We start from the raw sequence: 11,567 nt of genomic DNA, 5'->3' as shown, positions 1-11,567 counted from the left end.
TATCAAACCACTCTTAAGTTGATTAACAAATATTTTCATTCTTTTTGGTTCATTTCTCGATTTTAAAGTGTGTATTTTTTATTAAAAGAAAAGGTGAATACCTAAGATGGCTATTTGTTTAAGCTTTGACTGTCTAAATGGGGTGAGGCATGTAGCTCAGAGAATTAGCAGGTCGTTTCACCAAGATTATAGGTCTAAAACCAAACTTCATTTAGAGGCTCTAATTTTTTATTCTCTAAGTGACATATATAATTAATTAAATTGAATGACAATAACAACGATAGCATAACTTGTGTATTAATCCTATAAGGGTGGATTGCGGAGGATAGGATGTACATATACCTTCTTAAGTGAGAAGGTAAACAATGCAAATTCTCAAAGGAAAAATAGAATATAAAGTTAGAATAACAAAACATGGCTCAAGAATTTACTAAATTGATATAGCGATATTAAAACACCATTGCACTAAATCTGATAAGTTTATATAATGATATCGAAATAGTATTGTATTGCTTCAATAATATGATAACTTATTGCAATGCTTGACATTTAAAGAAGACATCAAAAGGCAGATTTGATCTTTTTGAAAACAAACAACAATAGTGAAAGAAATTAATCCCTTGCTTTATTTCATTAACATAATAAGTATATATACACCTAATACAAGCGTCTAATACAAGAAAACTAACTATCTATATATGGAAACTAAATATATATAATTTGTTACAAATCTGTCAGAATATATTATCATATATTCTAACACACCCCCGCAGTCGAAGCGAGAGGTCGCCGAACGTTAAGACTGTCCCGAAAGTCTTCAAATAACACCAACAGAAGGCCTTTGGTGAAGATATCTGCAATCTGATAACGAGAGGGGACATGTAGTACCCTAACCTGGCCACGAGCCACCTTCTTCCGAACAAAATGTATATCCATCTCAATGTGCTTAGTGCATTGATGCTGAACATGATTACCAGCCAGATATATGGCACTAACATTATCACAATAAATCAAAGTAGCCCGTAGAATATAACAATGAAGTTTCAAAAGAAAATTTCGTAACCAACAGGACTCAGAAACCACATTGGCAATCCCTCGATATTCTGCCTCGGCACTCAAACGGGACAAAGCAGCCTGACATTTGGCAGACCATAAGATTAAGTTATCACCCATAAAGACACAATAACCCGACGTTGAACGCCGTGTGTTGGGGCACCCACCCCAATCAGCATCAGTATACGAGACAAGGTTGGTTGTGGAAGAGGGATACAAGTGAAGACCATACTCCAATGTACCTTGTAGGTAGCGCACGATGCGCTTGAGAGCGTGCATGTGCTCATCTCGTGGATCATGCATGAACAAGCACACCTGTTGCACAACATAGGTAATATCAGGTCTTGTGAATGTTAGGTATTGCAGTGCCCCAGCAAGACTCCGATAAAGTGAAGGGTCCGCAAATGGCGTGCTAGTAGTAGCCCCAAGCTTCGGCTTTATATCAACTGGAGTAGGAGATGGCTTACACGAGGACATGCCAGCACGGTCAATAATCTCAACTACATACTTCTTTTGAGATAAAAATAAACCGGTTGTATGACGAGTGACAGCAATGCCCAAGAAATAGCTCAACAGGCCCAAATCCTTCATAGCAAATTCGGAGCTAAGAAGTGATATGATAGACTGACGAAGCTCATAAGAGGAAGCAGTTAAAATAATATCGTCGACATATAATAAAAGATACGCCATAGACGAACCTCGACGATAAACAAACAAAGAATGATCGATCTTACTGTGAGAAAACCCAAGAGTATGGACATAGTCAGCAAACCATTTATACCAAGCCCGCAGAGCCTATTTCAGTCCATATAGAGATTTCTGCAGCAAATAGACATGATTAGGCTGATCAGGATCCCGATAACCCAAAGGTTGATACATGTACACAGTCTCCTTAAGCTCGCCGTGTAAGAAAGCATTTTTGACATCAAGCTGGTGAATCGGCCATGCCTTGGAGAGAGCTGGACTAAGAACCATACGAATAGTTGCCGATTTGACACACGGACTAAATGTCTCACCACAATCCATGCCAACCTATTGGATTTTACCATCACCTACAAGACGAGCTTTATGCCGCTCAAACGAACTATCAGATTTTTCTTTATGAGCAAAAATCCACATACACCGAATAATATTAACATTAGAAGGAAGGGGCACCAACACCCACATCTTATTTTTAATAAGAATATTATATTCATCATCCATAGCCAATTTCCAATTCGGGTCACGAAGAGCAGACACAGGGTTATGGGGTAACGGAGACTTTGAGATGGATGTAAAAAGGTTAAAAGACCTCTTAGGCTTGTAGATCCCATACTTACTCCTAGTAACAAGACCGGTGGGTAGACTAGAGGGAGAGACGGGAGTGGGTCGAGGAGAAGAAAAAGGAGGAAGAGTGGAAAACGGGGCAGACTGCCCAGGCAGCGAGGAAGAAAGTTGCCCAGGCAAGGGGGCAGACTCGCCCGCTGGACATGGCGGAGCTGGCAGCAGTGCGGCAGGAAGGGGTGGAGTCGGTGGGTTCATAGGGTTAACGAGATGATGAGCCACATATGGAGAGAGTCCATCGTCTAGAAATTGGTATGTGTGATTTTGATGGGTATGTAACTTAGCAAAAGGAAATTACGTCAAATCAAAGAGTACGTGATGGCTAAGGATGATTTTTTTAGAGGACAAATCATAGCATTTATACCCACGATGATGTGATGGATATCCCAAAAAAAATACATGGGGTTGACCCTGGTTGAAGTTTATTTATTAGTGTTGAGGGAAGAAGAGGACAACATAAACACTCAAAGATACGAAGATGGGAATAAGAGGGATCCTTCTGATAAAGAATGCTAAGAGGAGAGTGATAGTTTAACAGTTTATGAGGAAGAATATTGAGAAGGTAAGTTGCCATTTTTAAAGCATGATGCCAAAAGGAAGGAGGAAGGGAAGCATGAGCTAATAAGGTACGAACAATGTTATTAATCGTACGGATTTGTCTTTTGGCTTTTCCATTTTGAGGGGACGTGTGAGGATAAAACAAACAAAACGACAGACCATAGATTTTACAGAAGTCCCAAAAAGGGCCATTATCAAATTCCTTGCCATTATCACATTGTATATTCTTAATATCCCGTTCAAAGTGAGTTCAAATAAATGTCTTGAAATTTAAAAATGTGGAAAAGGTTTGTGATTTGTGTGATAAAGAAAATGTCCACAAGAATTTAGAATAATCATCCATAAACAAGACATAATATCGATGACCGGAGGAACTCAAAACGGGTAACGTCCAAAGATCACTATGTATAATATCAAACGGCATAAGAGTGCAAGAAGTTGACGCATAAAATGGCAACTTAACATGTTTTCCAAGAGGACACGAATTACAAATACAAACATCGCTACTTTGAGTACAATCAATTAATTTATTCTTCCTAAAGAAATTCAACACAGGTGCGCCCGGGTGACCCAAATGATCATGCCAAAGAGAAGGTGCCAAAGCCGTAAAAGTAAATGGTAAAGTGACTGGATTGGTGATTGGATAAAGCTCTTCCCGACTGTTACACCTCATTACCAGCCTCCCCGTCTGAAAATCCTTCACAGAAAACCCAAAGGGATAAAAAAATCACAGAAACAGAGTTATCAGTGGTAAATTTGCGGACGGACACCAAATTTTTAACTAGATGAGGTGCATGGAGGACATTTTTTAAGTACAAGGGAGGACCCGGGGAAGACAAAGTTGTGTGACCATAGCCGTGAATTGGAATAGAGTGACCATTACCAACCATAATACCACGATTAATGCTCTTATTAAAATAGGACGTGAGGTTACCTTGATTGGATGTCATATGAGAAGTGGCACTAGTGTCCATGTACCAATTTGTATCCGGAGGAGTGATCCCAAGAGTATGCACTGCGGCCTCAATGTCCGTAGGCGTAAGGGCTGCGGTGTATGCCTGCTGGGGTTGGAGGCCAAGAACACCCACTCTTAGTGGCTGCTGCTGTCCATAAGTGGGTCGGGACCAAGTGGTTAACGGATATGGACATGGTGGGATAGCCCAAGGACCCCAAGAGGCCAGCCATGACCACTGTTGTCCGCCAAACCAAGGAGAAAATTATGGAGAGTGCTGCGCCGTTGAATGCTGCCCAGTGCTGCCGCGACTGCTGCTGCCACCCAGCTGACCACCACGGCCAGCAGGACTGCCGCTGCTGCCAGCTCCTTTGCCGCCGCCATGACTGCCATGGCTTCCACGAGCTTTGCCTCCATTATTGTTGCGATTGTGGTGCCTCTTTCCACCACTATTATGGCAGTGGGAAGATGAATTATCAGGAACATCAGCGGGACCTTCGAACGAGCGAGCAACTAATGCAACGGAGGAACTTTGGGCTGCTTTCTTAGTACGGCCAGCTTCTTCAAGAGTGAGCATCGAACGGGCTTGATAAAATTGTGGCAAAGGGTCGCGTTGGCGAATAAGAGTCGCCACACCTTGGTAGGGTTCGGTAAGGCCCGAGACCAATTGAAGAACTAGACGGTTGTTAGCCACTGAAGAGCCAACATTCTTGAGTTGATCCTCCAGAGATTTGAGATGTTGACAATAGGCAGAGACATTGGGAAAATTGGCCATGTCGACATGAGTGAAGTCGTACTCAATGGTAACAGCACGAGAGTGTTTGTTATCTTGGAAGATATCACGCAAGCGATTCTAAGCCTCCATCGTCGTGGTGTCAGGTTGCAGAATTGTATGCAACAGATCATGAGAGATAGTAGCATAGAGCCATTGGAGAACGGTGGCGTCAAGGGTGGACCACAGTTCTTTGTCCTCCTCCTATTGAGGCCGTTTCTCAGTTTCTGCCGCCGGAGGAATAATATGATCAATTACCCGATGGGATCGTGCATGAATCTTAAATAGTTTCGCCCAAGCGGAATATTGGACATTCTTCATCTCAAGAGTGATGGGAACATGGTTCTTGATGTTGGAGATAGCAAGAGAATGATGAAAGGAAGATTTGGAGGTAGACATGGTGAAAAAGCAAGGACGGGCAAGGCGAGGGAGGTTGTGGCGGCGGAAGACCTAGAAGAAGAAGGAGAGAATTTGCCCTAGACAGCAGATACCATGAAAGAAATTAATCGCTTTCTTTATTTCATTAATATAATAAGTATATATACACCTAATACAAGCGTCTAATACAAGGAAACTAACTATCTATATATGGAAACTAAATATATACAATTTGTTACAAATTTGTCAGAATATATTACCATATATTCTAACAAATAGATTTTGCTTAATGCAAATGATTTAACCTTTGGAAGACTTCAGAATATTCAATAATAAGATAATTATTTGGGAGGGTAAGCCTCCCTCACTTTCAACTTCATGGGCTTGTGAGTTCGAGTTATCAATGGAGCAAAAAGGGTGGAAACTCTTAGGGAGGGATTAAAAAGAAAAAAGAAAGGAAGGATAAGAAAGGGTAATACAAGAATAAAAATGTGGGGTCATGTTAGTAATCAAAATATAAATAAGACAACAAAATAGGTAGCCAAGTAAGTACGGATACTGCAATTACCTAAAAACTATTTCATTTTTCAATTATTACAATGATCCCACATTAAATAAGGTAAAAAAATATATTTTTCTTTTTTACAAATTTAACAGTACATGATATTTTTTTAATATATAATATACATCCCCGGACTCCGCGCATAGGGGAGCTTTAGTACACCGAGCTGCCCTTTTTTTTATACATCCTTAGAAAAAGTGGGGCCCAAAAAATATTGGGCCTCCAAGCCATTGTTTTAGTGGCTTTATGATCGAGACAACCCTGAGAATTAGAGTACATGGCTATGAATTACGGTGTCACAGGTTTGAATCCCTCCTTGCCCAAAAGGAAAGTATATTTTCCTCTGGGTGTAGGAAAATCATGATCAGAATAATGAACCAAAAGCCATGGAACTTGGGTGTGAGTTTTTTGTTATAATGGAATGACTTTTCTTTTTATCTTTTTTATTTATTATTTATCATGAATGGAGGAAGGGAAATATGTTGTAGGGAACAAAGCTGGGATGCCAAGGTTCTTTATCATTGATCCTGCATTATCGCAATTGTATATATTTGCATTATTTTTCCTGTTGTTAGCATGCTTTGGTGGCATAGAATCAATAGGTGACATGCATGCTTTGGGGTGTAAGATAATTTCCTAATACGCAATTTAACGCCTTTTCAAATATAGTCAAAATAAATATCTTGTAGATCTCTTCGATTGAAAAAAAGGACTATTACCAAATAAACAAAAAGGGCAATTACCAAATAGACAAAAGGGCCCTAGATGCTATGAATACGCCATGGATCATTTTGAGGCTACATGTACTGCTCTCCCGGATACTTACCGGGGGTCCCATAAAGTTTTCAAAAAAAAATTGACCTAAAGTCATATCATCAAAATATTCATGGGTTAACACAAAAAAAAATAATGAGAAAATCACCTTTTTCCGTTTGTGCGCCCCCTAAATGCTATGATTATGCCGTGGATTGTGCCGAAGCTACATATAACTGCTCCCCCGGGTACTTACGGAGGGTCCCATAAAAGTTTTAAAAAAATTGACCGAAAGTCATAGCACCCAAATATTCAATAGCTAATATAAACGAAAAATGAGAAAATCGTCTAATTCTGTTTGTACAGCCCCTAAATGCTATGAGTATGTCATAGATCATGTCGAGGCTACACGTACTTCTCTCTCGAGTACTTACAGAAGGTCCCATAAAGGTTTCAGAAAATTTTTAACTCAAAGTCATATCACCAAAATATTCATGAGCTAACATACAAAAATGAGAAAATTGCCTAATTTCGCTTGTGTCTCCCCTAAATGCTATGAATATGTCGTGGATCGTGCCGATCAACTCAAAATCTCCTCTAAATAATCTCAAATCATAGGTTGATATTTTGCATAATTTACTTTTTTTAAAAGACAAGGATAAATTGAAAAGTATGCTTGTAGATGTTTTTGACCCAATATTCCAAAGTCTACTTTAACCTCGCTCAAATATAAAAAAAAACAAAAAAAATGAAGAGATGTATTAAGGCATAAATCACATTCAATGATTGCGATTTATTGACATAATTTGTCGTTTTCAAAGATGTACAGTCCAACATAAATATTATGATATACCCAAGCACACTCTTTATATATAATATGTGTATAGTCGTATATAACAAGTGTATATGTATATCTATTTTACCTTAAAAGATTGTGCGGCCCTTAAAGGCTATAAATACGTCGTGGATAATATTGAAACTACACGTACTACTCCACCGGACACTTACGGAGGGTCCTATAAAGGTTTCAGATTTTTTTTTATCGAAAATCATATCACCAAAATATTCATGGGCTAACACATATGAAAAATAAAAAAATTTATCTAATTTGACTTGTGTGGCTCCTAAATTCTATAAATATGCTATGGATCGTACCAAGACTACACGTACTTCTCCCTCGAGACTTACAAAGGGTTCCATAAAGATTTTGAAAAAAAATTAACCATAAGTCATATCACCAAATATTCATTAGATAACACATACAAAATGAGAAAATTGTCTAATTCTGCTTGTGTGATCTATAAAGGCTATGAATACATTGTGAATCGTACTGAGACTATACATACTGCTCCCCGAGTACTTATGGAGGGTCCTATAAATTTTTCGTTAAAAAATAGACCAAAATTCATATCACCAAATTATTCATTGGATAACACACAAGAAAAATAAGAAAAATCATCTAATTCCACTTGTACGGCCCCTAAATATTATGAATACGCCGCGGATCATTTCTAAGCTACACTTACTGCTCCTCCGGGTACTTATGGAGGTTCTCATACATATTTTGGATAAATATTGACCGAAAGTCATATCACCAAAATAATCATGGGCAACACACATGAAAAATGAATAAAAATAGCTTAATTTTGCTTGTACTACCACTAAATACTATGAATATCTCGTGCATCATGTTGAGGCTACAGTACTCCTCTCCCAGGTACTTACGGAGGGTCCTGTAAATGTTTTAAAAAAATTTAACCAAAATCCATATAACCAAAATATTCATGGCCAACACACACAAAAACTGAGAAATCAATTAACTCTGCTTGTGCAACCCATAAATCTATGAATATATCATGTATCGTGCCGAGACTACACGTACTGCTCCCTTGATTACTTATGGAAGGTCACATAAAGGTTTCAAAAAAAATTAACCGAAAGTCATATCACCAAAATATTCATGAGATCACATACGAAAAATAAGAAAATCGCTTAATTTTGCTTGTGCGACCCCTATATGCTATGAATATGTCGTGGATCGTGCCGAGACTACATGTACTGCTCCCCTAATTAATTATCGAGGATCTCATAAATATTTTAGAAAAAAATTAACCAAAAATCATATTATCAAAATATTCATGGGCTAACACACACAAAAAAAATGAGAAAATCATCTTATTTCATTTGTGCGGCCCCTAAATGCTATGAATATATCATGAATCGTGTCGAGGATACACGTAATTTCTCCCTCTGATACTTATGAAGGATCCCATAAAGGTTTCAAAAAAATTGACCAAAAGTCATACCACCAAAATATTTATTGGCTAACATAAAGGAAAAATGAGAAAAATCGCTTAATTCCGCTTATGTGGCCCCCAAATGCTATGAATATTCTATGGATTATGTCGATTTTACACGAACTTCTCCCTCGGATACTTACGAAGGGTCCATAGAGGTTTTAGAAAAAATTGACTGAAAGTCATATCACTAAAATATTCATTAGCTAACAAATACGAAAAATAAGAAAATCGCCTAATTCTGCTTGTGCAGAACCTAAATGCTTTTAATATGTCATGGATATTATCGAGGTTTCTATAAGATTTTCAAAAAAAAATGACCAAAATTCATATCTATAGAAGATTTATAGGCTAACACACGCGAAAAATGAAAATAATTGCTTATTTGGGCTTGTATGACCCCTAAATGCTATGAATACGTTGTGGATCGTGCTGACGGTTCACGTACGACTATCTCGAATACTTACGGAGGGTCCATAAAGATTTCAATATAAAATTGACCAAAATCCATATCACCAAAATATTCATGGGTTAACATACACAAAAAATGAGAAAATCGCTTAATTCCGGTTATGCGATCCATAAATGCAACGAATATGCCGTGCATCATGAAGAGACTACATGTACTGCTCCCAGAGTACTTACGGAGGTTTCAATAAAGATTTTGTAAAATGATTAACCTAAAGTCATATCAACAAAATATTCATGAGCTAACACATACACAAAAATGAGAAAAATCGCTTAATTCCACTTGTGCGACCCCTAAATTCTATGAAAATATTGTGGATCATGTCAAGTCTACATATACTGATCTCCCAGGTACTTATGAAGGATCCTATAAAGTTTTCGAAAAAAAATTAACCGATAACTATATCACCAAAATATTTATTAGCTAACACACAAAAAATGAGAAAATCATCTAATTTCTTTTGTGCGGCTCCTAAGTGCTATGAATATGCCTTGGATCATGACGAATCTACACGTACTTCTCCTACGGGTTTATACGGAGGGTCCCATAATGATTTTGAGATTTTTTTTTGACCAAAAGCCATATAGCTAAAATATTCATGGGCTGACACATAAGAAAAATGAAAAAAAATGTTTAATTCCGCCGGTAGGTCCTTAAATGCAATGAATATATCGTGTCGAGTGTTTAGGTACTGCTCCCACAGATACTTACGGAGGGTTCCATATAGGTTTCAAAAAAAATTTAATCGAAAGTCATATCACCAAAATATTAATGAGCTAATACATACAAAAAATGAGAAAATCGCCTAATTCTGTTTTTGCAGCTGCTAAATGATATGCATATGTCGTTGAATATGTTAAGGTTACACGTACTTTTACTCCGGGTAATTATAGAGAGTTTCATAAAAGTTTCTGATAAAAATTGACAGAAATTCAGATCACCAAAATATTCATGGTTTAATATACACGAAAAATAAGAAAATAGTCTAATTCTATTTCTGCAGCCCCTAAATTCTATGAATAATTAATGAATAATGCTGAGGCTACACGTAATGCTCTCTCGAGTACTTGAGGAGGGTCCCATAAAGGTCTGGAAAAAATTAACCGAAAGTTATATCACCAAAATATTAATTGGCTAACACACAAAAAAAGATCAAATCGCCTAAGTTCTCTTGTGCAACCCCTAAATGTTATGAATATGTCGTGGATCATGTCGAAGCTACACGTACTCTCCCCCTCCTGTCACGACCCAAGCCTAGGGCCTAGACGTGACATGGCGAATGAGGAACCCGAAAGTACCTCAAACAAGCCTCTTAGCATTCTTTTAGCCTTTCATAGGTAATGATGATAAATAAACAAGCGGAAATCATAATAAATCTTCAACTTACATATGTCCAACAATACCTCTAACTATTAGATTTAACGGGGCTAAGACAAGTCCCTAGCTCACCCTCAATCATAATAGAAGAAATGCCATAGTAAAATATCTTAACATATCATAAACTAGAAAGACAAAGGAGTATTGTTCCCGGAACATGGGAACTCACCAAAAGTAGTCTTCAATGGAATATCAACTAGCCACGTGGAGGAGAACGAGGAGGAGCACTGATCCCTACATGGTGATATCATGTAGGCAAAAGAGTATGCGTTAGTACTTTGAATGTACTAAGTATGTAAGGATGCATGAACATTGAGGAAACATTAAAAATTTATGTAATATGGAACATAATTTAATGTATGCATAATAAATCATATATATATTCTTTAAAACATTCATTTTGTGGGAAATTAACCATAACCGACATTTAAGACCATGCGAGCTATTAAATGGAATCCAACATAACCCCCTACGTTGGCCGGAGAGACTACTTGCCGGGTAGAACTCCGTCAACTTCATTCATTTCTTTAACTTTAACTTTAAGGGCTATTTATGGATCCATTAGCCTAAGCCTACAAGGGCTCCTATGTTGGCACATAGTTAATGAGACAAGGGGTTGCTACTAGGATTCCCTTACCGAATCCCACCTCAATGCCTCATTCGGTGCTAAGTCAATCCCACGGAATAGTTTAATACTTCAAAATATTCATAGCATATAACTTAAGAATTCAAACATCATATTCGGTAGAATAGCTCATTAAAACATTTGATAATTCAAATATGCAAGAATTGTCCTTATTGCATAAAGAATCCATGATTCATATCATTTCATTATTCTTTCATTTCATAAGACTCCTTTTTTTATCATAGATATTACTTTCATAAATATTTATTTGGAGTCAAAGCTTTCAAGTCAAACTTTATTAAAAACATAGTAAAACTAGGTGGGTTCAAATCACTTCAACTTGCAAATATGTATGTAAATAAATATACATAAATACTTTAAAATCCATTTATTAAAAATCATGCTTTAAACAACCCACCATTAATTTCAAGAACCTTTAAAGAGATAA

At 37.4% G+C, this 11,567-nt stretch overlaps 1 pseudogene; it reads right to left on the bottom strand.

Moving 5' to 3' along the window:
- Nucleotides 1–4,151: 4,151 nt before the first annotated feature.
- On the bottom strand, nt 4,152–4,751 carry LOC129898814 (uncharacterized; annotated as a pseudogene).
- Nucleotides 4,752–11,567: the final 6,816 nt, after the last annotated feature.

Source organism: Solanum dulcamara, chromosome 8 (assembly GCF_947179165.1).
Source record: "Solanum dulcamara chromosome 8, daSolDulc1.2, whole genome shotgun sequence".
Taxonomy (NCBI): domain Eukaryota; kingdom Viridiplantae; phylum Streptophyta; class Magnoliopsida; order Solanales; family Solanaceae; genus Solanum; species Solanum dulcamara.
The sequence above is the reverse complement of the archived record's forward strand: the minus strand, read 5'-3'. Positions and strand labels throughout refer to the sequence as shown.